Genomic DNA, 26,768 nt, shown 5'->3' with positions numbered 1-26,768 from the left:
GATCCAGAGATGGAATCAGACTCAGGTTCTATTCTCTCCCTTCAGCAAGACTCAAGAAGGCACAGCATATCTGGCTGTCTCTCTCTGTGTGATCTCAGCAGCCACTGATGAGTAATACCTATATCTATTTGCTCACTGGGATGTGCAAACAGTGAAATTCTAGTTTTATCCTTTTATTCTTTTATTAGGTAGAATACTTTAATAAAGAGACATTTTTCATTTGTCCTATTGGAATGTTCAGTGGAATAGTCAATATAGGAAAGGCAAAATAAATGTTTGATTTATTCCCTCTGTTTACTAGTTTTCCAGGTAACGATTGGTTATGACTCCCTGAAAATGACTTTTTCTTTGCTTAAATATCTCCATGAAGTAATGAATTTAAATGAATTTGATTGTAATTATTAACATCATTGAAGCTCAGACTGAAGCTTTTTGGTCAATGGGAATCTTCAGATTGGCTTCTGAGTCCTATTGACATAATGCTAGCTTTGATAGCTTCCTTGTCATGTATGACAAGTTATAGGTTCATCTTGTACATTTCCTGTTTTGGACCTCAAACCAGCTATTTCTACAACATTCCTTGGTGTTTTTTTCAGTGAGAAATGGTATTTTAATACCACAATCTGGGAATCAAGGGTTGCAGTATACAACGGGGTGTTGGTAAATGTTTAACAACTGACTCACTAGAAAAAAAGGGCATTTCCCAATTTCCACAGTGTAAACACTCCCACTATGGCTTATTCTAATATATCAACATGTAGTCCTTAAATGTTGATCTGGGCAAACCTCGATAGCATATTAAAAAGCAGAGACATTACTTTGCCAACAAAGGTCCGTCTAGTCAAGGCTATGGTTTTTCCAGTGGTCATGTATGGATGTGAGAGTTGGACTGTGAAGAAAGCTGAGCGCCGAAGAATTGATGCTTTTGAACTGTGGTGTTGGAGAAGACTCTGGAGAGTCCCTTGGACTACAAGGAGATCCAACCAGTCCATTCTAAAGGAGATTGGTCCTGGGTGTTCTTTGGAAGGACTGATGCTAAAGCTGAAACTCCAATACTTTGGCCACCTCATGTGAAGAGTTGACTCATTGGAAAAGACTCTGATGCTGGGAGGGATTGGGGGCAGGAGGAGAAGGGGACGACAGAGGATGAGATGGCTGGATGGCATCACCAACTCGATGGACATGAGTTTGGGTAAACTCTGGGAGTTGGTGATGGACAGGGAGGCCTGGCGTGCTGCAATTCATGGGGTCGCAGAGTAGGACATGACTGAGCGGCTGAACTGAACTGAACTGAACTGAAGATGTGTACAGTCTGTTCTTATCAGCTCTTGTAAACCAGCTTCACCACATCACTGGTTATATATCTCATGAGTTCCTATGGATACTTCCAATTCAGTTCAAGAATTTATGATTCTCAAGTACATAGGAAATAGATAAAATTAGAATATTCTATAATGACTCATTTATTTTATCCATAGTATTATAGTAATCTCATAATATACTACCACCATAATAATTACAGAATATGGATATTTTATAATATTTAAACATTTTTGCTTATCCTTCTGTCATTCTGCTACTGCTGCTGCTAAGTTGCTTCAGTCGTGTCCGACTCTGTGTGACCCCATAGACGGCAGCTCACCAGGCTCCCCCGTCCCTGGGATTCTCCAGGCAAGAACACTGGAGTGGGTTGCCATTTCCTTCTCCAATGCATGAAAGTGAAAAGTGAAAGGGAAGTCACTCAGTTGTGTCCAACTCTTCACGACCTCATGGACTGCAGCCTACCAGGCTCCTCTGTGCATGGGATTTTCCAGGCAAGAGTACTGGAGTGGGGTGCCATTGCCTTCTCTGTCTGCCATTCTAGCTTATTAAATAAAGAAAATCTACAGTACAGCTATACATAATTGTGCTATATTTACATAGTCAGAACATATAACCACTACATTCTATATTCTCTCTCAGACCTCATTAAATCTTAGCTCTACAGGTAACTGTATATTTAATGCTCACCTTCAGGTCTTATGTTGATGTCTTTCTAGTCATTTGGATTGTCTGAAGCTTGTTCCTTAGTAGATTCCTCAGGAAGGATTCATGGGAACATTCTCTGAGTTGGTGCATATTGATAACAGTGCCCTTTATATATTGAAAGTCCGTTGTATAAAATAAACGGAAATAAAATTGTTGACCTATGCTTTCTCTAGTTGATTGCTTAAAGTGTTTTTATTTTATTTTGACATAAGGAGTAGCTCCTGAAAAGTCTAATGAAAATATAATTTTCTTTCCCTTATAAACCATGTATTTTTCCTTTAGATGCCCAAAGGACTTTTTAAAAAAAGTTTATTAATTTCACTAATTTTTTCCTGATATTTGTTGTTCCTAATTGATAGTCTCATGTACACTGTGTGCTCTTTCAGTGTGTAGTTCCCAGTGGGTTAAGTGTGTTGTGTTTCAAGAAGTGAAAGTCGCTCAGTTGTGTCTGACTCTTTGCAACCCCACAGACTGTACAGTCCATGTGATTTTCCAGGCCAGAATACTGGAGTGGGTAGCCTCTTCCTTCTCCAGGGGATCTTCCCGACCCAGGAATCGAACCAGTGTCACCTGCATTGCAGGTGGAGTCTTTACCAGCTGAGCTATCAGGGAAACTTCTCTTGAATTAGGACTTCTCTTGTTTCCTTGCTTTGCTTTTTCAAGAATTCTTTTTTTTCTGACTGTTCAGTCTTCTTTACCTGTCTTCATTTTTTTTCACTTTCTCTTAAAACTTTTAAATCTTTTTTCTTCATTTCCTTTTAACTTAAAACACTTTCCTTTTACCTGAAATTCCTCCTAAGGTATTATCCATTGTGTTTATTTGCTTGTGTAGCCCTTCTGATTTTGCTATTCATTTCTGATTTTTTTTTAAACTTTTAAATTGTCTCCAGAGTTTTTTCTTATTCTGATTTATTTTGTTCTTTCATAGCTTGTATCATTTTCTTAATGTCTTTTAACCTGTTTTAATATAGTATGTTATAGTTTTGATCTATTTATGGGTACATCTTTCTGGCATTTTTTCATTATTTGTAGAGATGTTATCCTGCTCCTTATCCTCTTTTTTTCGCTTATAATAAGTCTCTATGTGATTTGACTTCTTTTCTATTGTTCAGTTTTATGCAAAATTAGTTTTCCTGAACTTAAAGAATGAGGCAGTGCTCAGGAAAGCTGTCCTGACTTCACAGGGATCCCTCTTCTGCTGTGTGTATATAGTAGTAAACATGGCAGCTTGCATTCTGAGCTTTCCTGCCCTGTTTCCTATGCCCACTGCCTCCCCCCACACCCCCACCAGCTGATCTGGACCTTGCCTTTCCAATCGTCACTATCATCTCTATGCAGCTCAATTTTGATGCCACGCCAAGGTCCTTTCTCCTGAATGCTGCACACTGACCTGGAAGGGAGCCCTCTAAAAAAATGCCCATGTGCTCATCATATGTACATAATTTTAAGAACTCTCAGGGGTCTTGATTGCTCCGGAGATTGAAAGACTGCTATTGCCACTGTCTTCTTCCCAGAACCCTCCAGGACTGTATTTTATTTGATCTTAAATTGTTGGTAATTATTAATAGTATTTAGCACATTATTCGGAGAAGGCAATGGCACCCCATTCCAGTACTCTTGCCTGGGAAATCCCATGGACGGAGGAGCCTGGTAGGCTACAGTCCATGGGGTCTAAGAGTCAGACACAACTGAGCGACTTCCCTTTCACTATTCACTTTCATGCGTTGGAGAAGGAAATGGCAACCCACTCCAGTGTTCTTGCCTAGAGAAACCCAGGGACGGGGGAGCCTGGTGGGCTGTTGTCTACGGGGTCGCACCGAGTCGGACATGACTGACGCGACTTAGCAGCAGCAGCACATTATTAACGAATGGGGATGTGGTCTAGCTAGATTTGTAAATCTAGAGCACATTTGTACTCTGTCTGAATTGCCCAAGCTAACTGGGAATTGTCCATAATTAAACCACTGTAGCTTTGATTTACCAGAATGAACTTCCTATGTTACACCAGGTGAGCCCAAAGGCACCTGGAATCAGGGTTCTTAACCTCCCCTGGTCTTGGGCTAGTGAAAAAATGCCTGTGTGCTCATCATTTGCATACAGTTTCACAGGACATTTTAGAGATACCTTAAAATGTATCCATGCTCCCCTAGAGATCCTGAGCTAGGAAACTGGCAATTAAGTACTAAGGACCAGGGCAGACTAAAGACTGAAAAAATTATGTGGTTGCTATCCTGTTTGTATAGGGAGTTGGTTTCTATCACTGGCATCTATACAGTCTACCTATTAAATATTAATTCTATCAGCTCCAGATAGACAATCCAGGGGCAGAGAAAGGGCAGTGGAATTTGTTGGAAAGGTTAAAGGAAAGAAGACAGTTGTAGGATACCAAAGCAGCCGGTGTAAGTAGGGCAAGTGGACACAAGATAAACGGAGGGAAATATTGGAATCATGAGGCTAGAGGAAAAGAAACCTGAGAGTTCATCTGATCCACAGCCTTGGATCTAAATACAAAAGAAAGTCTAAATCTGGAGTTTCTCCAAGTGTGGTCACCTGATATCTGTATTACAATGGCTTTTTGCTTCTTAAAATGCAGATTTCCGACCTGTTGACCCTGACCCCCTGGGTAGCCTCCTAGCAATCTGCATAATAACAACCCCTTTAAAACCACTAAATGGCCTAAGTGATGCGGAGCAGAATGACATCTTGTCTCTTGAAGGATTCTGGCTGTGGCCGTGCCACATCTGTGAGCTACACTGTGCAATAATAACCAGGACAATAATGTTACTTTTACTACCATTGGTTCTCCTCCTACTGTTGTGTCCTGAAGATTTTTCCCTTTGGGCACAGAATGGGATCACAGATTTCCAGGAATCTTTGCTGCCTATCAGATGCAGTTAAGTCCATTTGCACCATAGAGAAGGTTACACTTGGCTCATTGTTTTGACAGAGAACAGTTATGGAGAAGAATGCTGCTGTTACTCACACAGAGTGAATCTTGGCTTTTCCCAGCCTTCTGGTCATTAGGGGAAGTACTGCCAAAGACCCAGACCCCTTCTGTTAGCTCATCGTGATTTCAACCAGAGGCTTTTATGGGTCACTTGCCTTGTGGTGTTTTGAAGAACTGGGCTGTGAGAAGTGACTTTGCACCAGCATTCCAAGTCTCCACTCTGGTTTGGAGTAAAATTTTTATTTGATTTCTGCTCCCACCCCCCAACACTGATAGAATGTGGTCTTGTGAGTGCTGGAGTCTCAGCTAGCTACCGTAGAGTTCATATTTACTATGGAGGTGGCTATGCCTGCCCAAACCCTCTCTGGCTCATCCATGAGCCTGGGCCCTTTTGCTGGACATAAGAATAGAACGTATGCCTGAGGGGGACTGGTCCTCCTGTGGACATGGGCAGGAGCCCCCATGTACTCATCTTCTGCCTCAGGAAAATAGGAATAGTCATTTCCCTACTGGCAGCTTGAACGTGGACCATGGGTCAGGATGCTCAGAGCACAGAGCTAAGGAGGGAACTACCTTCAGTGCTTTCTTTCATGGGGAGGAAGGCAGCAGACACCAAACACAGATGGCTGAGGTTCTGGCTTGTGACTGCCTCTCAGTCTGAGCAAATGTCTTCGACTCTTGGTGCCTCTATTTTCTCATTACTAAGGAGACTCATGATGCTCTGGTAGGTCTGGTTAGGTAATTATTTAGAGATTGCAATTACCTTGTGTCTTTGATTACCAGGGCTGCATCACAAAGTACTACACACTGGGTGGCTTAAAATAACAGAAACGTATTGTCTCACAGTTCTGGAAGCCAGGAGTCTGAGATCAAGGTATGGCAGGGCTGGTTCCTTCTGAGGCCTCTGAGAGCCAAGCTGCCCGCTGCCTCTCTCCTGGCTACTGGCCACGGCCTGAACTCCTGAGTGTTCCTTGCCTTGTAGGTACATCCCTGCATCACTATCTTCACCTTCCCCTGCTGTCCCCCTGAGTCTTCACAGGATTGTCTTTATAAGCAAACCAGTGTTATTGGATTAGGGACCCATCCCATTCCAGTATGACTTAGTCTTAATTTAAATAATTATATTTGCAAAGCACCTGTTTCCAAAGAAGCTTACATTGTGAGGTATGAGGTGTTAGGACTTCAATATATCTTTAAAAGACGCTTGCTCCTCGGAAGAAAAGCTATGAAAAACCTAGACAGCATATTAAAAGGCAGAGACATCACTTTGCAGACAAAGGTGCGTATAGTCAAAGTCATGGTTTTTCCAGTAGTTATGTATGAATGTGAGAGTTGGACCACAAAGAAGGCTGAGCTTCTTTGTGGTCCAGTGTGCTACAGTCCATGGGGTGGCAAAGAGTTGGACATGACTTAGTGACTGAACAACGACAAATACCTTTTGGGGAGGGGGATATAATTCAGCTCATAACTTCCTGCTTCTTGTGAATAATCCCATGTCTTCAGTGTGTTTTTTATTTATTTGTGGAGAGTAGTTAGACAGGTTGGGTTTGAATCACAACTCTTATTATCTGTGAGTAAGCCAATTTCCTAAGCTCTTTGAGCCTCATTTTTGCCATCCATAAAATGGAAATAGCTTATAATAGGGATCTCATAGGGGAGAGGATTAAGTGAGATAAAAAAGCACAGGTCTGGGCACATAATAAGTGCTCAACAAACCTTCGTTAACATAATTATTACTGGTTTTCGCTATGCCCTTTGAGGAATTGTAGGTATTAAGATACATTTAAAATGCCCCCCAGTTTGCTCCCCCCCGACATGGCCTGCACTCCTACTGTTTCTTCTGCTGGCTGCTACACTGACTCCCAGAAGACTCCCTTGTGTTCTTGGAGCTGCATCCTGCACAGAGGGGCCCAGGGAGGCTCGGCGCCCTGTTTCGTGTCAGCAGGGCTTCAGATGGAGCACTTGCTTTCCGAGGCACCTGACACGGGAATGACCTGTCTCCACAGGGATAAGACGCTTGCTTGGAAGGGAGGTGTTTTCATGTTGGGCATCGGGCTTTTAAGGTCGCCTTAGAGCAGCCATTTCTCATCACTGTGTTCTTCTGAGCCCTGCTTGTCCTTGAGGCAAATCCCACTTTCCTATATACTCTGAAGACACTGCCTCTTCCTGGCCATTTCGTGAACTCGTAGTAGAATGCATATCCCTTGGCTCTTTGAGGAAAACAAATCTCTCTCTCTCTCTCTCTCTCTCACGCACACACACACACACTCCCCAACAATGCTGACGGCTGTAATACACTGTGTTTGCACGTATGGGAATCAGGATATACAATGCTGGGTTATTTTGAGCTGTGGAATGAAGCCTGTTCAGGAGACATTCGAAAATCTTTTTCTTTTGAGAGGACACAAGAGGAGAGCCCTGTGTTATTACAGGGTCACTTGTCATAAATAATCTCACTTTCCTCTCCAGGTACATTTTTCTCTCAGATGCAGTCACTTGCAAACTTTTTTCCCCGCCTCTAACCCCTACCTGGAAATGCATTTTACAATCACTTCTCAGTACATGTCCTAACATCTGCAGAGTCATAAAACTAAAGATAGTGTGTGGTGCACTTGGACCTATTCCTGCTCCTATTTGTTTTATTCCTAGCCCTCTTCTCCCATCCGATGCTGTCCCATTCCCTCTGTCCTCTATTTGCTCATCTTGGGCATTACTAGGATGCACCAGTACCCAGGTCTCCTGTCTTTCTGGTACATCAGCATCTTTGAAGAAGGTACACGGGCTTCTTTGAAGGAACTAGGGCCATATCACTAACTCTGACCAATGTGCTCTGGTCCTGGTGCACACAGTGTGCTAAGTTGCTTCAGTTGTGTTCGACTTTGTGCGACCCCATGGACCATAGCCCTCCAGGCTCCTCTGTCCATGGGATTCTCCAGGCAAGAATACTGGAGTGGGTTGCCATGCCCTCCTCCAGGGGATCTTCCCAACCCAAAGATCGAACCAGCATCTCTTGTCTCCTGCATTAGCAGCCGGATTCTTTGCCACTGGCACCACCTGGAAAGCCCCTGGTCATGGTGACTAGTATCATTTCAGCACTGAAACACAGGAAGCCAGCATCCCTCCAGCTGACTCTCTTCCTGCTATGGTGACCCAAGGAGGCCTCAGGTTGAGATGGTGGAGTCACAGATCAAAGTTGCTTACATCGCTGGGTGGCCACACGGAGGACTGCCACTCTAGAGGGTCCTCTGCATCCTCAGCAGTCTTTAAGTAAGAGAAAAATAAAAGTGTTTGATGGGCAACTGAGATTTGGGAGGTGTTTGTTACTACAGAGTAGTCTGTCCTACTCTAATGTGGTATTCTTGCATATTTCTTTTCTTTCTCTTTCAAGAAATGTTGATCTTGAGTTATTAAAATGATTCCATGACCTACTATGGATAGCCTTGTACAGTTTGCAAATCATTTCCCCAAAGCATCTGCCACATTAACAGCCCCGAAGTTTGGATGGAGAGAGAATCCCATAGAGGAGGGTGAGCATCCACTGGAGCAGTCTCTCCTCAGGGTTTCAAGTGCCAGGGTTGGGTGGCTTAAGGACGGAGCAGTTGTGTGATTTGAGACTGAAGAGAGTTAGGATGCAATGATGTTGATGGGCAGGCACCACAGACTAGTTCCAAAGGTGACTGAGTAGTGTTCTGTGGGATTTCTTTTTTTTTTGCTTCTTGGATGGATGTGGATCCAGATTCAGGCCTCATATATGCTACATTTTATTAATATCAATAGTTTATGTGTATGGAGAACCCACATTACCAATGTATCCCAGTTATTATTAAAAGAAGTTGGAGTACAAATGCATGGCTGCTACCACAGTGCTGTCAGGTGGTGAGATCACAGGCCTCCCATGGCTGTGTCCTGGGTGAGATACTCGAACTTCCTTATCCTCTGCTGATACCACACACCTTCGCAACTCTACTCCTCATGCTTGTGAGGCCCTGATTCCTGTTTATGTGTCACTGAACCTCTGGGCCTTTGCATATGATGTTCCTTCCATTTGAACAGCTTATCTTTTCACCTTGGCACTTGGAAATCCTGCATTCCTTCAGGTACAACTCAACTGTCACTGTGAACCAGGATCTCCTTCATTGCAGGATTCTCCTTCATTGTGGATTATTTACCAGCTGAGCTACCGGGGAAGCCCCTCTGAAACTGTTGATCTTTTATTTCCTCTCCTAGGACTTTCTGCTCTCTACCTTTTAATTATTAAAGTTCAATTCTCCTCCTCCATTCCCACCTTGGGCCAGGGCTGCTGTCTTTTAGCTTTTTCATCTTCGGGTCCTCCCTCAAATTCCTTCTAAATAAAGAGCTTCCTATGAATAACAATAACCATAATACATACCCCAAAGTTAGAAGATTCACTAACTTAAAAAAGCAAAGTTGGTTTACAAAGACTTGGAAGGCCTTTGTAGGCTACTCACAGTTTCCATATTTACCAAATACTATATAGATTTTTTCTTTGCATGTTCTGTTTCCTTTACCAGGAATGTCCTTCCTCACTTTGTCTTTGGAGGAGGTCCATTTATTCTTTAAAGTCCAAGTGATAGATTGCTTTTTCCCTATCCAATATCCAGTCTCCCTTTTTCCCTTACAATAGTAAAAGGTTCTATTTCCTCAGCAGATTAGGTGGCCAATGAAATGGAAGAAGTTTGTTGGGTAGAATTTCTAGACAAGCTCTGCAAAGAGCATCGTTTGTCCTTTCTCCCTTCTTGCCTGAGACTTGTATGTGCCGTCTGAAGCTCCAGCAGCCGTTTTGGGGCCATGAGATAAGCTTGATGATAGAAGCTGTATACCAAGGATGATAGAAGAGAAAGATAGGAGGACCACAGGAATATTGATGACATTCTAGAAGTCTGTTACCAGCTGTAGGTTGAACAATACTGGGCTTTTTTTACATGAGATGAAACCTCTATTTTGATTAAGCTATTGTTACTTGGATTTTTGTTATATGCGGCAAATCATAACGTTCTTCTTTATCTATTCCTGTATCCTAACTAGGCATTTTTTTAAAGCTGTGGTTCCCATAGGCCTTCACTCAACTTTCTGATTATATTTATTGTAATATATAAGAACTATTTGACTTTATATCTCCTCCCCTGTTAGACTGTGAGCTCCTTGAGGGAGGAACATTGTCTCATTCCTTTCTGTATCTGCAGTGTTTAATGCTCAGTAGACAGAATGAGTCCTCTCAATTGATGTTTGTTGAATTGAATTAAGATTTGAAACATATTTCAGATTTTCTGTTGACATGCAGATTCTTTTGGAAAGGATATTATCTGAAACCTGAACCTTATTTGGGATTTAACTGGTGAGAAATAACATCATGGGAAATGACACTGGATGGGGGCCTTTGAGAGGAGGGTGTGAGGGATGAGTAGGGCTGGACTGGCCACAGAAGGAAAGGTGGGAAAAACCACAGCCATGGGTTTCAGCCAATTTGGATCTCCCCAGGGTAGCTCTTGTTTGCCGTTATGCTTTTCCGGACACAGAACCTTGCCGCTACCTGGAAATCCCTAGAGGAGTCTGCCTGCATTGGAATGCTTTACCTCGACCCTCCTGCCTTCTGAGAGGCAAAGCTTCTCTCCCGAGACTGGGTATCACAGATAACTGGCTCCTTGGGCATAGCTGTGAGTGCCTCTCGTGCGCCCCAGCCCTGTCCCCTTGGTCCTCCCAAACCACTTTGGAAGGGTCTGTCACTCTTGAGTTGCAAGATTAAATGAATGCATCTTTGGATAAGATGCTTTTGGGCACTAGATCAAAGTCTTGCCTGCCGGGGCTCTGGACCCCTTTCAGAGTGAGTATAAAACCTGTGCCACTCTTTCAGTGAATTACGGGGTGCAGAAGGAGAGAAATCCTGTATATTCACTGTATCTACACATCTTCTCAGGAGCAGAGCTCAGGGGGCCTCCTCGGAAACCAGCACACAGAAAGTGGAAAGATGCACTTTCTATTAAAACCATTCAAAAATATTATTGCCGTAGACAAATGTGATCCTTTGGCTAAATAAAACCACTGGAGAGCAAATTAAACCATGCCACATTATATGATTATTCCCTTTTTGTAAAAATAATAAAAAAATGTGTTTGGTAGCTTTGCTCTGTGTTTGTATGTCTGTTTTAATAAAAGGCTCCAAGGTCTTTTTGTTGTGTCTGAGTCAAAGATCTGGATATAAGCCAAACTAGTGGCAGGAGCTGTCCCACTTGCCACAGAAAAAGGAAGAAAAAAACACCAAGTCATTATACAATTTCACTCTCCTAAATCAAACCTTCCATTTGCCACGATTATTTACCATTGCTTTGTAATTGTGAGCAGACAGCTGAGTAGGGACTGGAAGTCTATTCATTCTTTAAAGTGACATAAAGTGGCACTTGGAGTCCCAAATGATAATTGTTCTTTTCTCCTTGTTAATACCCAACCGTGGCTCGGAGTTCTGTGAAAGATTCATTTACTGCCAGCTCCAGAAATTTCTGTGGGGCTTGGCTCTTGGCCTCTTTTTGAAACCCAATCTGAAATCACCCTGAGGAATTGGTAAGGCTGAATTGGTTGTGACCTTCAGTCAGAATTCCTCTCTAAATATTTTAGCAGGATGGAGAACTTTCCTTACTCAGTAGGGGCATGGGTGAGAAATATTGGCAGCGTCTCAGAAATATGATTACTTTGAGGGCATTTCCAGCTCAACTTGAATCTTAGGAACTGGAATTTGGTAAGGAAATTAGATTTTATGGGATTTTCCCCTATTTAAGAGGAACTTGGTATTTAGACAAAAATTTTAAGTCCATGGGAACCACTCTGCAAAGAGGGAGGGTCCTTGCTCTGTGGCTGTGCTCTGAGGGGTTGCCCCACTCCCACGTGGAAGTGATCATTTAATCTGCCAAGCCTGATAAAGCCTTCTTAATGAGTGACACTGACAAACTGAGTGATAAAGATCAGCTGCATCCTTTGGCTCTGTGTGAGTTGTAGATCCCTGTTGACTTGAGATCCCTATCAACTGATTATAAATAGGTTAGAAGAAGGTAAAGATCAAAGGGTCTTCCTACTTTGGGTGATTTCCTGCTACTCTTGCCCTCCAATTTCACATTCTGTGCGACACTGTCGAGTTTCTGACCTGCGTTAGAATCAAAAGCAGCAAGCTCATGCTTCTTTGGCCCTCAGGCTCAGAACTGCAATATTAATGGTGCTCAGCATTTATTAAACATTAAGTATGTTGGAAGTTCTGTGTTAAGTGCTCCACATGAATGATCTCCTTTCATCTGAGGAAGTAATTTTATCACTATCCCCATTTTATGGATGAGGAAACTGAGGCCCAGGGAGATGAAACCACATAGCTAGGAGATGATGAAGCCAGAATGCACACTAGGGCTGCTATCCAGCCAGCCTAACTGTCTCTCATCTTGACTCTGGAACTCAAAGCAGCACAAAAGAGTTGACAGAAGTGTGTCTAATAAAAGACCTTTGGTTTTCTGTATTTTCTGAGGCTGCTTCTGCACCATTCACACCTGAGGCCATCAACTAATAATGACTGCAGCCCATGAACTTTGTGGTGTGATTCATGGGTTTGGGGCAGAATTATCGGTGTGAAAGGATTTGCCATGGAGGAGTTTACTAGAGACTTCCATTTGCAATGGTTGGAGTTTTAATAATTTTCCCACATATCCCTGGTTTCTTGAGGGAAAAGAAGAGAAGAGGAAAGCAGAGACAGCCTGGAAGGGGAGCTGGGCTGTCTCCCCCTCCGCTTTTCTCTCAACTACATACTGTTTGAGATTCTATTCATGAGCTGTAGAGTTTTGAGGCTTGGAGGAATTGAATACACAGTTGAGGGAGTATAAGATGTGACTCATAACCAGAACTTGGGAGAGATTGGAATATAGAGGTTAGTGATGGGCTTCCTGGGTGGGTCAGTGGGAAAGAATCCACCTGCCGATGCAGGAAATAGGGGTCCGATCCCTGGGTGGGGAAGATCCCCTGAAGGAGGAAATGGCAACCCACTGTAGTATTCTTGCCTGAGAAATCCCATGGACAGAGGGGCCTGGTGGGCTACAGTCCATGGGGTTGCAAACAAATTGGACATGACTTAGTGACTAAACAACAACATTGAAAAATTTCCTTCTCTTTCACCCAAGAAAAGGGAAGTCAAGGACCTTCAAGAGTTAGTCACTCTAAAAGTTGGGGTGTTTTCATCTTCCATGAGCCATCCACTGCTTGAACAGGAGTCATTATTTTCTCTTAACTGGGCTTGTTCATTGTGGCTGATTTTGAGTGTTTTCAAAGGAAGATGAGCATGTGCTCTTGAGGTGGTAGTGGTAGGGAAGGGATGGGGTTTCAATAAACCTTTCCAGAACCTGCTGAGGGCTGCAGCCAGATCCTGGGGCCGAGAGCACAGTGTTGCTGGACATAGAGATTCTGCGGTCTTCCAGAGGATTTGGAGGAGGCCAAGCCAAGCATTCTATAGCTCTTTCTGTTGGAGTCAGCAGAACCACAGGGCTCCTGATGCTGCTCAGAGCTCCTGAGCAGCGTCAGGAGCCCTTGGAGTAAATCTGACACTTGCAAAGGAGGCCAAAGCAGTCTCAGTTCAGGTGGTTGCCGGGGTCAAGCCGATTATGGAGGTTTACAGCCTGGTGACATCCCCTCCAGCCCCCACACTTGCCTTCGGCTGGGCCCTCACAGGATGTTCCTGCTCAGGCTGAGGCTGCATTGTTTCATGCAGTAGACTTACATTCTTTTTCTTTCATTGATTCTTCCCAGTTTAGGGATGCAGTCTGGATATAAGAGGAACTGGGAACATTCACACCAGATTTCAGTGACTTCAGATAACCAGCATATTAGCATCTCCCAGGGTTTCCCGCAGGAGGCAGATAAATCAGATTAAGTCCAAATCCTTTAGAATCAAACTTCATAGTGTCTGATAGATTGTGAAAATTGGTGCCAAGGCAGGTCACACTTGAGTCCTTATAGCTCACGTCAGTCGTTGTGCATGCTAAGTCGCTTCAGTCATGTCCTACTCTGTGTGACCCTATGGACCATAGCCCACCAGGCTCCTCTGTCCATGGGATTCTCTAGGCAAGAATATTGGAGTGGGTTGCCATGCCCTCCTCCAGGGGATCTTCCCGACCCACAGAGTCATTAGCAGTTTTAAAGCAAAATGTGGCTCCCCTATTTATTTGTATTTATTTACTTATGGCTATGCTGGGTCTTTGTCGCTGTGCATGAGCTTACTCTAGTTGCAGTGCATCGGCTTCTCATTGCAGTGGCTTCTCTTGCTGCGGAGCACGGGTACTACTGAGCCTAGGTGCTCAGGCTCAGTAGTTGTGGCCCACTGGCTTAGTTGTTCCAAGGCACGTGGGATCTTCCCAGGCCAGAGAGTGAACCTGCGTCCCCTGCATTGGCAGACAGATTCTTATCCACTGGGCCACCAGGGAAGTCCCACCCTGTATTTTTGGACCTCACAAAGTATGTGTCAGCAAAATTCTCCATCTCTCAGTGCCTGCTCTGTTTTGGTAGCTGAGCTGGTGTAGGATGGGAGGTAATCCTGGCAAGCGGAGGAGAGAGGCCACTGGAGTGACCTGGAGGAGAAGGCAAAACAGATACTATTTGCCATATTCTGTTTGACCTTGGGCTTGGCCAGCAGTCTTCCGCTGACCATTTAGAAGAGTGCTAATAAGGCAGACTGTGAATAATTTGATGACTCAAAAAATAGCCTGTTAAGGCGCAGACATCAAAGGGTGCTATGGACCAGAGGGAAAAATTCTTTTCTCTTTTCTTTATCCTCCAGGAGCTTCTCCTCCTGTGCTTGCCATTGCTAGCTCCTCTTGTGATTTCGTGTCTCATTTCTGTGATTCACAGGCGACTGAAGTGGAAAGAAGAACTGGGAGCAGATCACGCATTGGTTTGAGTTATCCTTGCAAACTCACTCTCTTTGCTGGCACAGTGAAGGAGCTGAATGTGCAGCTATTCCCCCCGGGTTTGGAATAATTCCCGTAGCTGCTATTCAAGGAGGCCAGGACAATCATTTTCCCATTTTCTGCTCAGCACCTTGTCCTTCAGTGGTGATGGAATAACAGTGAGTTAGTTTATAGAATCATTGTATCTATGGACCTTCGCACTTCTTTAATTAGGAATGGTAGGCTGTGAGGAGAATTCTCATGACGTGGATACCAAGGGGGAATTTTAGAGATTAAAAAATATTCAGAGGTAAACGATTTGGTTTTTCCAGAAGGGCACAAAATGATGCCAAGTGCTTACACTTAAGTATCACTAAGATGTTATTCTCCAGTAGATTCTGGCTTGTCACACCAAAAAATATCTACCTCAAAAAAAAAAAAACACATTTAGGCTTTTGATTGATTTGTTTTTATTCAGAAAAGCAGAAATGGAATTAATTTTATATGTGGAGAACTGGTCATTGCTTCTACTGCTGACAGTAGGTACTACAATAGGAAAAAAAAAGGAACATTTCCCTCTGAACAGAGTTGTAGTGAATGGAGAACCAAAGCGCTTATGGAAAATGGCTTTTAAATGATTATTTTTGTTTGCTTAAACGCTTGATTATGATGATTGTAATTCCAACTATACACAGAGAGAGCATAAAAAAAAAAAAGCTAAGCCTAGACTCCTGTTATAACAAAAACTAAGGAACTCATCACACTTCATAAGCCCCAAATGCTCGTGGGTTTCTTGGGACTGCTAAGTAAAATGTAAATACACTGTTCAGGTTCTCCTTGTTTGCATTTTCAGGGCCAAGAATTCTTTTTAGGCTTTCTTTAAAGGGTTTAGCTTGACCCTGGGTCACTATAACAGCTTATGAAGTGAAACTTGAACTTGGACTTTTCTTGCTTTGCATGCAAAGGTTGGCCCTCTGAATTACAATAGGAGACTTTGGGGGTGACTAACACATCTGCTGAGGGCTCAGGGTTTCAGACAACAGGATCTTCCAGTCCCAGGACTGGCGAGTTTTTGCTGAGATAATTTTATCCCTGCTACAGCATCACTATCAAGCACAGCTCTATAGGCAGCCATGTTCCAGGAAGTAATCTTTCCTGTCCTTTCCCTGGAAAGAGTAGGACCATTACAGCCATGCAGTCACTGTAACTCATCAGCCCTTGCACATTATCAATAAGATGAATGAACCCTGCACCAAGAACCTAAAGACAAAATGGATTGGACAGTCAAGTAGAGAACTTCGAATGACCTTGGAAGATCCAAGAGCTGCCAGGGCAGTTTTAAGCTTTGATCTTCTCTGATCAAAAGGAAACCCAATCCCCTTGCTTCTGCCCTCATCCAACCTGTACAGTGGCCCCAGGGGTGAGGAGGAAGCAGTGGCAAGAGGACTGACAGTGTTGGTGGGTGGCTCAGGGGGCTGGCTAGTGGCTTCAAGTGCACTTTGCTGTCAGCTGTAAACCTGTCTCAGCCCGAGGAAGGGCTGAAACCACTTGGTAACTGCTGGTCTGTTCACTGGGGCTGACAGTGGTAGCACAGGCTGGATGCAGAAGGTTCTGCACTCCGGGTGGGTGGGAGGGATGCTCACAGGGCCCTTGTCTATACCTGCTCTGTTGCAGGGCTAAACAGAGGAGCTTGGCATTAGACGCTCAATTCACTGCCTCCCGAACAACAGCAGCCAGTGACATGTTGTGCCAGTAACAAGGCTGCTCCTGTACACTTTGACTTGGCTTTTTGTTTCATTCAGTTTCAAGAATGTTTGTGAGTCACTTTTTAAAATGCCCCTTTGTCTTTACCCTTTCAGCCCTGAAGTTCTAGAAAAGGTCAAGACACAGCAAGGACACTTCACATTTGTCCTGGTCAAAATCGACCTCCTTGGCTTCATCTGCCCCAAACCTGTTCCTCCCTGTATGCTCTCTGTCTCACTGAAGAAGACTCCATCAATCAGTTTCATGCTCAAGCATGGAGTCGACCTTCAACTCTCTCTTCTTCCATCCTCACGAGAGTCAATCAGTCAATCAATCACCAGGTTCTGCCTATTCTGCCTACCAAAGATCTCCCTTTCCACCGAGCTTTCTTTCCATCCATCCATTCATCTATCCATCCATCTTTCCATGCATGCATCCATCTTTCCATCCATCCATCCATCCATTTATTCATCCATCTATCCACCCATCCACCCATTTATCCTTTCACTTCTTTCCAGCTCACAGCTGTGGTCCTCATCCAGGCTGCCGGCACTTTTTTCCTGGGTGGCTTCAACAGCCACTTCACCGCCCTAGGGGCTCTGCTCACTGCCCCCAGCTCACTGCATCACTTCCACTCCCAGTCACAGCCAGAGTGGTTCTTCTGCAATGTTGACTTGACCATGATACTTCTCTGCCTACAACCCCATCAAGTGCTTCCCATGGTCCTGAAAAGTCTCACCTTCTTAGCATGATGCAACTGGGGTTCTGAAATCTGGCTCCCGCCTCCTTCAGTGTAACCACATGTGCTGAATCCTATCTTTTCTCAGCCTTCACACTTGCTATTCCTTCCACCTGAGTGCTGAATCCACCACTGTCCATGGCTCCACTTCCTCAGTTTTCAGGACTCAAGGGTCAGGTCCTCCCAGAAGCTTCCCCTGACCCTCCCTACTTTGGACTTCCACAACTTGCACCCATTGTAACTACAGGGATCTTGTGATTTAATGTCAGAACTGGGACAACTAAGGGAGCGAAAAGAGTACTTGGACATATTCTGCATGACAACAGGTGTAAATCGGGACTGACCCAGGCAAACCCAGGTGCCCATGGTCACCCTCAGTTCAGTTCAGTTCAGTTACTCAGTCGTGTCCAACTTTTTGCCATCCCATAGACTGCAGCACGCCAGGCCTCCCTGTCCATCACCAACCCCAGAGCTTGCTCGAACTCATATCCATCGCATCGGTGATGCCATCCAACCATCTCATCCTCTGTTGTCCCCTTCTCCTCCTGCCCTCACTCTTTCCTGGCATCAGGGGCTTTTCCAGTGACCCTAGTCATGGTATTTATCACACCTTCAAATTATTTGTTTACTGCCTGGGTCTCCCCTAGCCCAGCCCTAGATCGTAGACTGCAAACTCCCTGATGACAGAGAATACCCAGTTTTCAATGTAGTTGCTTCTATAGTAGGTACTCAATGCAATTAGAAATAAATAAAAAAAGGGGTGAATATGATAAAGAAACAGGAGTCTGGTCACGTGGTCTCAGACTCCAGGGTCTGATGTAAAGTCATTTGTCCCCAAACCTGCTGGTAGGTCTTGTTGTCTACTGGACCTAGGTTTTCTGTTTCTACTCTGACGAAGTCCCCAGACATCACAATAGCACAGAAAAGTACCATATTGCCTTGCTAACACTTTCAAAATACTGAATTCCAAAACACATCTGGCTGAGATGAAATAGATGGGTCAGGTCCTGAAGTGTTTCCTGATGGATAAGTACCTTAGGATGTGAGGACTTTTTAACTGATAAGTGGCTACTGGGTCCAGCTGAAAATTTTGCAGATATCTTTATAGCTTAGACTCTTTTAAATACTGAGAAATAAGCAGTGTGTCTGAAATTTAGTTAGGCACACAATCTGTCCCTCTTAGCCTCTCTTATTTCCCAACTTTCATGTTCCATGAAACCTGCTCTGAGAACCAATAAAGTCGTGTTTTCCGGCATCTCTAAGTAGATGAAAGTTTTGTGTCCCTCAAGGCCAGGCCAGTACTTTACTCATCTTTCCCCATTGCCTAGACCAGTTGGCACACAGTTGACACTCAAAAAAATGTCTGTTGCAATGTAGACTGGAATGCCATAAACTCAAACGGAGGACAAAAGAGCTTAGAGTTGGGGGAACCATGTCATCCTGCCACACCGGCCCTACAGGCGACCTAGGAGGAGGCTGACTTGCCTGAAAATAACATAGGAAACCACGAGGCTGGTGAAGCTTGTCTGTCACACCTGGCCACACTCCCTTTGAGCCGTGCCCACCGTGACCTCACACCCTGTTCCCATCCCACCTCCTTAGCGTCCACACCTGTGGGGTTTGGCTGTCACAGTCTCTTCACCAAAGCTCTAACTGATGAGGCTTAGTCTCACCCAGGGGTGTTTGCTTAGATGGTCCTTGCTGACTAACACCCTCTGGCTTCCAGGGAGGGCAGCTCGAGTGGTAGAAGGTTGGGTGGCAGGGCTTATTTCGAGCAGGATCTTTCTGCCTCTCTGTGGTACATCATCTCTCTGTCTGCACTCACTTGTGGGACTGGCCTGGCCACGCACCAAAGTCAAACGTTCTGTCCATCACCCAAAGGGAAACTCATGGGTCAGCATTCAAAAAGGAAGAAGATGAGGCTGTTCCTGAGACATCAGGAAAGAAAAGCATACACCCAACTTAAACCACTCACTGATGGAGGAGAAAAAAAAAGATGGCACCCAAAAATTAAGCCCTGTTCCCTTGGAGCAGGTTTAAATGTCTGCCTTGAAGAATTTTTTTTGCAGTATATGTATATTTTTTCCTTCTGAGACAGTATTCCTTCTTTCAAATTAATTATTTATTCTAGACTGACAAAATTTCATGAAACTACAACCGGAAACTCCTCCTTTTTCACAGCCCCTTTTCCAATCTAAAAGGGGGGAAAATGTCAGAAAATGCCACTGTGAAGCTTTGTAGTTGAGCTAACAGGTGCTGCAAGGGAGTCGGGAGTGGGGCTGGTGCCCTGTACTGTGGCTGAAAGCCAGTGAGCGTAGGGCCAGGGGACTCTTCTAGGGAAGAGGAGGGGCCATCCTCTGGGAAATGAATTACTTTAAGTTTCTAGAACATGAATCAATCTGACTTCTTCCTGCCTTACTAAAGACTGCTTTAGATGTTTAGATTTTGCTCCTAGGAATAAGAGCCTTTCTCTTGGCCCTGCTGCTGCTACTAAGTCGCTGCAGTCATGTCCGACTCTGTGCGACCCCATAGACGGCAACCCACAAGGCTTCCCCATCCCTGGGATTCTCCAGGCAAGAACACTGGAGTGGGTTGCCATTTTCTTCTCCATTGCATGAAAGTGAAAAGTGAAAGTGAAGTCTCTCAGTCATGTTCGACTCTTAGTGACCCCATGGACTGCAGCCTACCAGGCTCCTCCATCCATGAGATTTTATAGGCAAGAGTACTGGAATGGGTTGCCATTGCCTTCTCCCTCTTGGCCCTAACCTGCTACTAACCAGAATAGCAGGCAGGAGCTGGGGGGACTAGAAACATCTGCAATCTCTTCATTAAGCACACAGGATGAAGACACAGAGGCTGCCATGGGATAAAGAATGACCATATATGTAGCCTTGTTCCTTCAGGCAGCTTATACCTCCAAGTAAGTTCAGTCTGGGCTGACTCTGCTATCAAATGAATTAGGAATTTTTTTTTTCAGAGCGGTTTAGATTTCTACACTATTGATGACAGCTTGTGGGTTGATGCTATTATTCCATTGTACAGGGGAGCAACCTGAGGATCAGAAAGGTTAGAGATTTGATGCAGTTTCTACACTTATGATTTGAACACAAGTTGACCTAGCTCCAGAACCCATGTTCATTCTGTTACATCCTGCCTCCTTCAGGCCACATGGAGGTCCTCTGTTTGTGCTTCCCTGCATCTATGTGGCCCAGAGTTGTAAAATCAAAGCTGTGGGTTGGATGATCTAGAAGATTCCTTCCTGACCTCTCATTCCATAACTTGAAGCAAACACATGTTCCACTGTCTAAAATGGGGTTCACATCCAAGTGGATGCCTAGGAAGGGAAACCTGCCCCCTTTAGGACCTCTTGCCAAAATGAAGGAACCTGGTGCCTTTTGGCGTATGTGTGCTCTGTCCTGTCCGACTTCTCTGTGACCCCATGGACTGTAGCCCTCCAGGCTCCTCTGTCCATGGGGTTTTCCAAGGAAGAATACTGAAGTGGATGGCCATTTCCTCCTCCAGGGGATCTTCCTGACCCAGGGATTGAACCTGTATCTCCCACATCTCTGGCATTGGCAGGCAGATTTTTTTTTTTTTCTTTTTTTTAACACTGTGCCACCTGGGAAGCCGGTGCCTTTTCGACCAAGTGAATTATGTGAATCCCTTGATCCCTCTGTGCCTAGAAGGCACTGCTCTCTCTGGCTGTAGCATGGGTGGTCTTCTCTGAGCCAGGAGCCTGAGGCTGGTCAACGCTACACTTGCGGGGGCACAAAATGGAAGATACTCAAGTGCACTGAGGCCCCAGGGCTATAATTAGAGCTCTGATTATTGTTATTCTGGATGGGATGGGGGTAGAGGTGGGAAAAGAAACCCTTTAAACTGAAGAATGTGTGGTGTAAATCTCTGTCCCATCTATCTTTGTTTTGAAATGTGTTTAAGGATACATACGGTATGCATCCCTCTCCTCATATATCTGTATGTTTATATCAATTCATAAATAAAATATACAGCTGCTCGGCTAAAATGTATCACTTGTCTGCAAGATTCCTCCTACAGGTTAATGTCTCCTGCCAAGGGAACTGCCCTGGTTTGCATTGACTTTCAATGACCTACTTATATGCACTGGTTCAGGCAGAGTTTAACAAGTGTTTTGGCAGATATGTGCATCTGAACGTATTCGTCAATTTTTACACTATTTTTGTATTATTTGGCTTCACTCTGCCAAAAATCAATAGTATGTGAGTAAAATTAGGTTGGTGATCACACCTTTAGATAGGAAAACTGTCATGAACAGATACTTTGGGGAATGGCTCAGGGGAGGGGGGAGACTAATTCATGCTGTTTATCATTCTATGGCTGTTCTGTTATTGGAATAATTGGCATTTTCCTGATAATTGCTTCAAGATCTTCAGGGCTTATGGGAGAGAAGACCTTGAGAGCAGAACCCACCTGAGGACTGCCTGTCATTGTCCAAGTTCACTTTCTGTTGTTGAATGTGATCTGAGACTGAGGTTGATGGCTGTGAATTTTAGTATGTTACTGTCAATCACAGGAGCTTATCTGATATCTTCTTTGGTCTGGAATTGGAAATTCCTGAATAATGTGATACTCGAGAATTGGGTAGTCTCAAGATCAGAAGGTGGTTTAATCTCCATGATCAGGTTTTAAAATATGATTCCTGCAAAATTTACTAATACTGAAGAATCCTATCTTTGAGCACAAGTCTGTGTTTTAAATGTGTCTGAATTCTGCTAGGAGGTATTTCTTGTTAAAATCAAGTAGTTAATTAGGGACCAGAGATGAAAAAAAAAATTATAAACCTCTTTTCTTACATACATCTGTAAAAACAAAAAGAACAAATAAGATGAGATAATGAAACGTAAATTCATATAAAATGTTGTAGAATATACTCAGCCAAGTCAAGCACTTGGTGCATTGTTAATAACTGTTTCTTGTAAACTGAATTACAAAAAGTTGGATTAAAAAAATCAATCGACTATTATTTATGTTCCATTTAATCTAGGTGCTTTAATAATGTCTATCTGACCAAATACAATATTGATTTTTCATTGCTGTGGTATTCACTTAACCTTAAATAAAACTAAAGAAAACTAAACCCCACTTGCCTACCCTCTCCTGTAATTGTTGGTGTTTACAGTGGAAAAGAGAGTGCTGAATTTAGGCAACTGATGCAGGAAGAGGGAAAGAGGTAGGAGCTTTGGTTTTCTGTTTTCAACTGACAAATACCTATACTAAGTGTGAGATAATAGAAACACACACACACACACACATATATATATTGGTCTTTGACCCTGGATTCTGACATAGGGCTCCTGAGTCCCTTATAAATTCCTAAGAGAGCACTGGTGGTGGTTTTGTACCTAAGTCGTGTCTGACTCTTTGAGACCCCATGGACTGCCTGTCCATGGGATTTCTCAGGCAAGAATACTGAAGTGGATTGCCAAGTTGCCATTTCCTTCTCCAGGGACTCTTCCTGACTTACAGATTGGACCCACATCTCCTGCACTGGCAGGCAGATTCTTTACCACTGAGCAACCAGGGAAGCCCCATCTTTTATAATCTCCTTTAATAAACTGGTATGTAAGTAAGTACAGTAAGCACCCTAAATACAAATGCGTTCCATTCCAAGGGTGAGGTCATAAGTTCATTTTGTTTGTTAAGTCCAACAAAGTAAGCCAAGGTACTCAACTAACACAGCTGGCTATATAGTACTGTACTGTAATAGGTTTTTAATACTTTTTGCACAAATAATACATACAAAAAACAAAAAATAAAGAAAACATTTTAATCTTACAGTACAGTACCTTGAAAAGTATGGTAGTACCATACAACAGCTGGCATACAGGGGCTGGCATCAAGTGAAGAGGCAAGAAGAGAAACTGACCGGAAGATGGTAGAGCTGAAGGATCATCAGCAATGGGAGACGAGAGCAAGCTGCAATTTCACTCCTACCTGATGCTAATGGTACACATGTTTGCATCTTTGAAAGTTCACAACTTGAAGGTTTGTATCTAAGGGACTTATTGTATTTCCCTGGGAGTCTCTCTAGGGAGTTAATAAAGTCTGAGGAGAGAGCTGTTGGAACCACCAATCCATAGCACAGGATAAGCTGGACTTGTGGTTGGCGTCTGAAGTGGGGGGTGAGGGGAGCCGTTTTGTGGGACCGAGCCCTTACCTGTGAGATCTGAGGCTATCTCCTGGTCGACAGTGTCAGGACAGAGCTAAACTGTAGGACATCCAGCTGATGTCTAAGACCTGCCCATTGTTGCAAAGAACCCTCCCTCCACATTTGGTGACAGGAAGTATCAGAAGTGGAGGGCTCTGTGTGAGTAATAAAGGGGACTCCCAGGAAAGAAGGGCTTCCCTGGTGGCTCAGCTGGTAAAGAATCCACTGGCAAAGCAAGAGACCTGGGTTTGATCCTGGGGTTGGGAAGATCCCCAGGAGAAGGGAACGGCTACCCACTGTAGTATTCTGGCCTGGAGAATTCCATGGACTGTATAGTCCAGGGTGTCATAGAGTTGGACATGATTGAGCAACTTTCACTTTCCAGGAAAGAAGTGCAGCAGAAAAGAACTGGGTCTCCCCTACTGTAGAAGGAAAAATCTGGGTTTTCCTCTAGAGTAAGGTAAGGCTCAGTGGTAAAGAATCTGCTTGCATTGCAGGAGATGGGTTGGACTGTTTGTGGCTGGGAAACCCTGTGTACAGAAAAGCCTGGTGGGCTACAGTCCATGGGATTGCAAAGAGTTGGATGTGACTTAGCGACTGGACTAAACAACTAAGTAAGACTCAAATCCTTACTGTGCATTTTCTAGTATATCCAATAAGAAGGCAAGACTCTTGCCAAACAAGGTACCCAGTAAGTGTGTGACAAGGAAGCACAGAAATCTAGTGGTGGAGCCTGCTTCAGAGAAAAGCAGAAATTCCAGTTTCTATTTTACATTAATTTTTAAAGAATATAAGTTGTATTCTAACTAGGTTGTCTGAATGCTGAAAGAAAAGAAAATTTACAGATGAGGGAAAGTAGATGGATGAGGGTGGGCAGTGACAACCCCTAGGGCCTTCAATTAGTTCAGTTCAGTTGTTCAGTCATGTCTGACTCTTTGTGACCCCATGGACTGCAGCACGCCAGGCTTCCCTGTCCATCACCAACTCCTGGACAACTCCTGCTCAAACTCACGTCCATCGAGTCAGTGATGCTATCCAACTATCTCATCCTCTGTCGACCCATTCTTCTCCTGCCTTCAATCTTTCCCAGCATAAGGGTCTTTTCCAATGAGTCAGTTCCTCACACCAGGTGCCAAAGTAAAGGAGTTTCAGCTTCAGCATCAGTCCTTCCAGTGAATATTCAGGACTGATTTCCTTCAGGATTGACCAGTTTGATCTTCTTGCAGTCCAAGGGACTCTCAAGAATCGTCTCCAACACCACAGTTCAAAAGCATCAATTCTTAGGCACACAGCTTTTTTAAAGTTAAACTCTCACATCCACACATGACTACTGGATAAACCATAGTCTTGACTAGATGGACCTTTGTTTGCAAAGTAATGTTTCTGCTTTTTAAAATTCTGTCTAGGTTGGTCATAGCTTTTCTTCCAAGGAGCAAGTGTCTTTTAATTTCATGGCTGCAGTCACCATGTGCAGTAATTTTGGAGCCCCCCAAAATAAAGTCTGCCACTGTTTTCATTGTTTCCTCATCTATTTCCCATGAAGTGATGGAACTTGACACCATGATCTTCATTTTCTGAATGCTGAGTTTTAAGCCAACTTTTTCACTCTCCTCTTTCACTTTCATCAAGAGGCTCTTTAGTTCCTCTTCACTTTCTGCCATAAGGGTGGTATCATCTGTATACCTGAGGTTATTGATATTTCTCCCGGCAATCTTGATTCCAGCTTGTGATTCATCCAGCCCAGCGTTTCTCATGATGTACTCTGCATATAAGTTAAATAAGCAGGGTGACAATATACAGCCTTGATGTACTCCTTTTCCTATTTGGAACCAGTCTGTTGTTCCATGTCCAGTTCTAACTGTGCTTCTTGACCTGCATACAGATTTCTCGGGAGACAGGTAAGGTGGTCTGGTATTCCCATCCCCTGAAGAATTTTCGTCTGTTGTGATCTACACAAAGGCTTTGGCACGGTCAATAAAGCAGAAATAGATGTTTTTTCTGGAAACTCTCTTGCTTTTTTTTATGATCCAGCAGATGTTGGCAATTTGACTTCTGGCTCCTCTGCCTTTTCTAAAACCAGCTTGAACATCTGGAAGTTCATATTTCAAGTACCGTTGAAGCCTGGCTTGGAGAATTTTGAGCATTACTTTACTAACATGTGAGATGAGTGTGGTAGTTTGAACATTCATTGGCATTGCTTTTCTTTGGGATAGGAATGAAAACTGACCTTTTCCAGTCCTGTGGTCACTGCTGAGTTTTCCAAATTTGCTGGCATATTGAGTGCAGCACTTTAACAGCATCATCTTTTAGGATTTGAAATAACTCAACTGGAATTCCATCACCTCCACTTGCTCTGCTTGTAGTGATGTTTCCTAAGGCCCCTTTGACTTCACATTCCAGGATATCTGGCTCTAAGTGAGTGATCATACCTTTGTGGTTATCTGGGTCATGAAGATCTTTTTTGTATAGTTCTTCTGTGTATTCTTGCCACCTCTTCTTAATATCTTCTGCTTCTGTTAGGTGCATACCATTTCTGTCCTTTATTGTGCCCATCTCTGCATAGAATATTCCCTGGTATCATTAATTTTCTTGATGAGATCTCTAGTCTTTCCCGTTCTGTTGTTTTCCTCTATTTCTTTGCATTGATCACTGAGGAAGGCTTTCTTTGCTCTCTGCGCTAGTCTTTGGAACTCTGCATTCAAATGGTTATATCTTTCCTAGGGCCTTGCCCACACTCTTTCTGATAGGCTTTGAGTACTATAACTTCTAATAGTTGCCTTATTTAAATCTCATTTCGATTTTGTAATTCACATGCCAGTGTCTCTATTTTGCAGATGAAGAAACTGAATACTCAGAAAGACTGAGTTGCTTGCTTTAAGGTCACACTCCTGTTGGGATGCTAACGTTGATTGGACAACATGATTTTTCTATGCATACCCCATGTAGGAAATAGAGCTATGTCAAAAGCAACACTATCATGGGGATTAATATTTATAATTTCAATAAGTCTTTATCACTTATTGGAAAAAATTTCATGTACAAGACAGAAAAGCTGATCAGAAGATCATTGATTGAAGTCCTATCTGTGATAAAATTTAATAATTTGTTATTGGTCAAGAAAAAGCCAGTTACCTCTGGAAGTCCATGAACCAAAATTAGTTTGCAGCTAGGTTTTGTTTTGCCTGTTGATGGAATAGG

General features: G+C 43.6%; 1 protein-coding gene across 1 annotated transcript in view; it reads right to left on the bottom strand.

Annotated features, from left to right (window-relative positions):
* SLC9A9 (solute carrier family 9 member A9) overlaps positions 1-26,768 on the bottom strand; it is a 648,823-nt gene that overhangs the window by 8,208 nt on the left and 613,847 nt on the right. The window lies entirely within an intron of this gene.

This window comes from Budorcas taxicolor, chromosome 1 (genome assembly GCF_023091745.1).
Source record: "Budorcas taxicolor isolate Tak-1 chromosome 1, Takin1.1, whole genome shotgun sequence".
Lineage (NCBI taxonomy): Eukaryota > Metazoa > Chordata > Mammalia > Artiodactyla > Bovidae > Budorcas > Budorcas taxicolor.
This window is presented reverse-complemented; position numbering and strand designations above follow the sequence as displayed.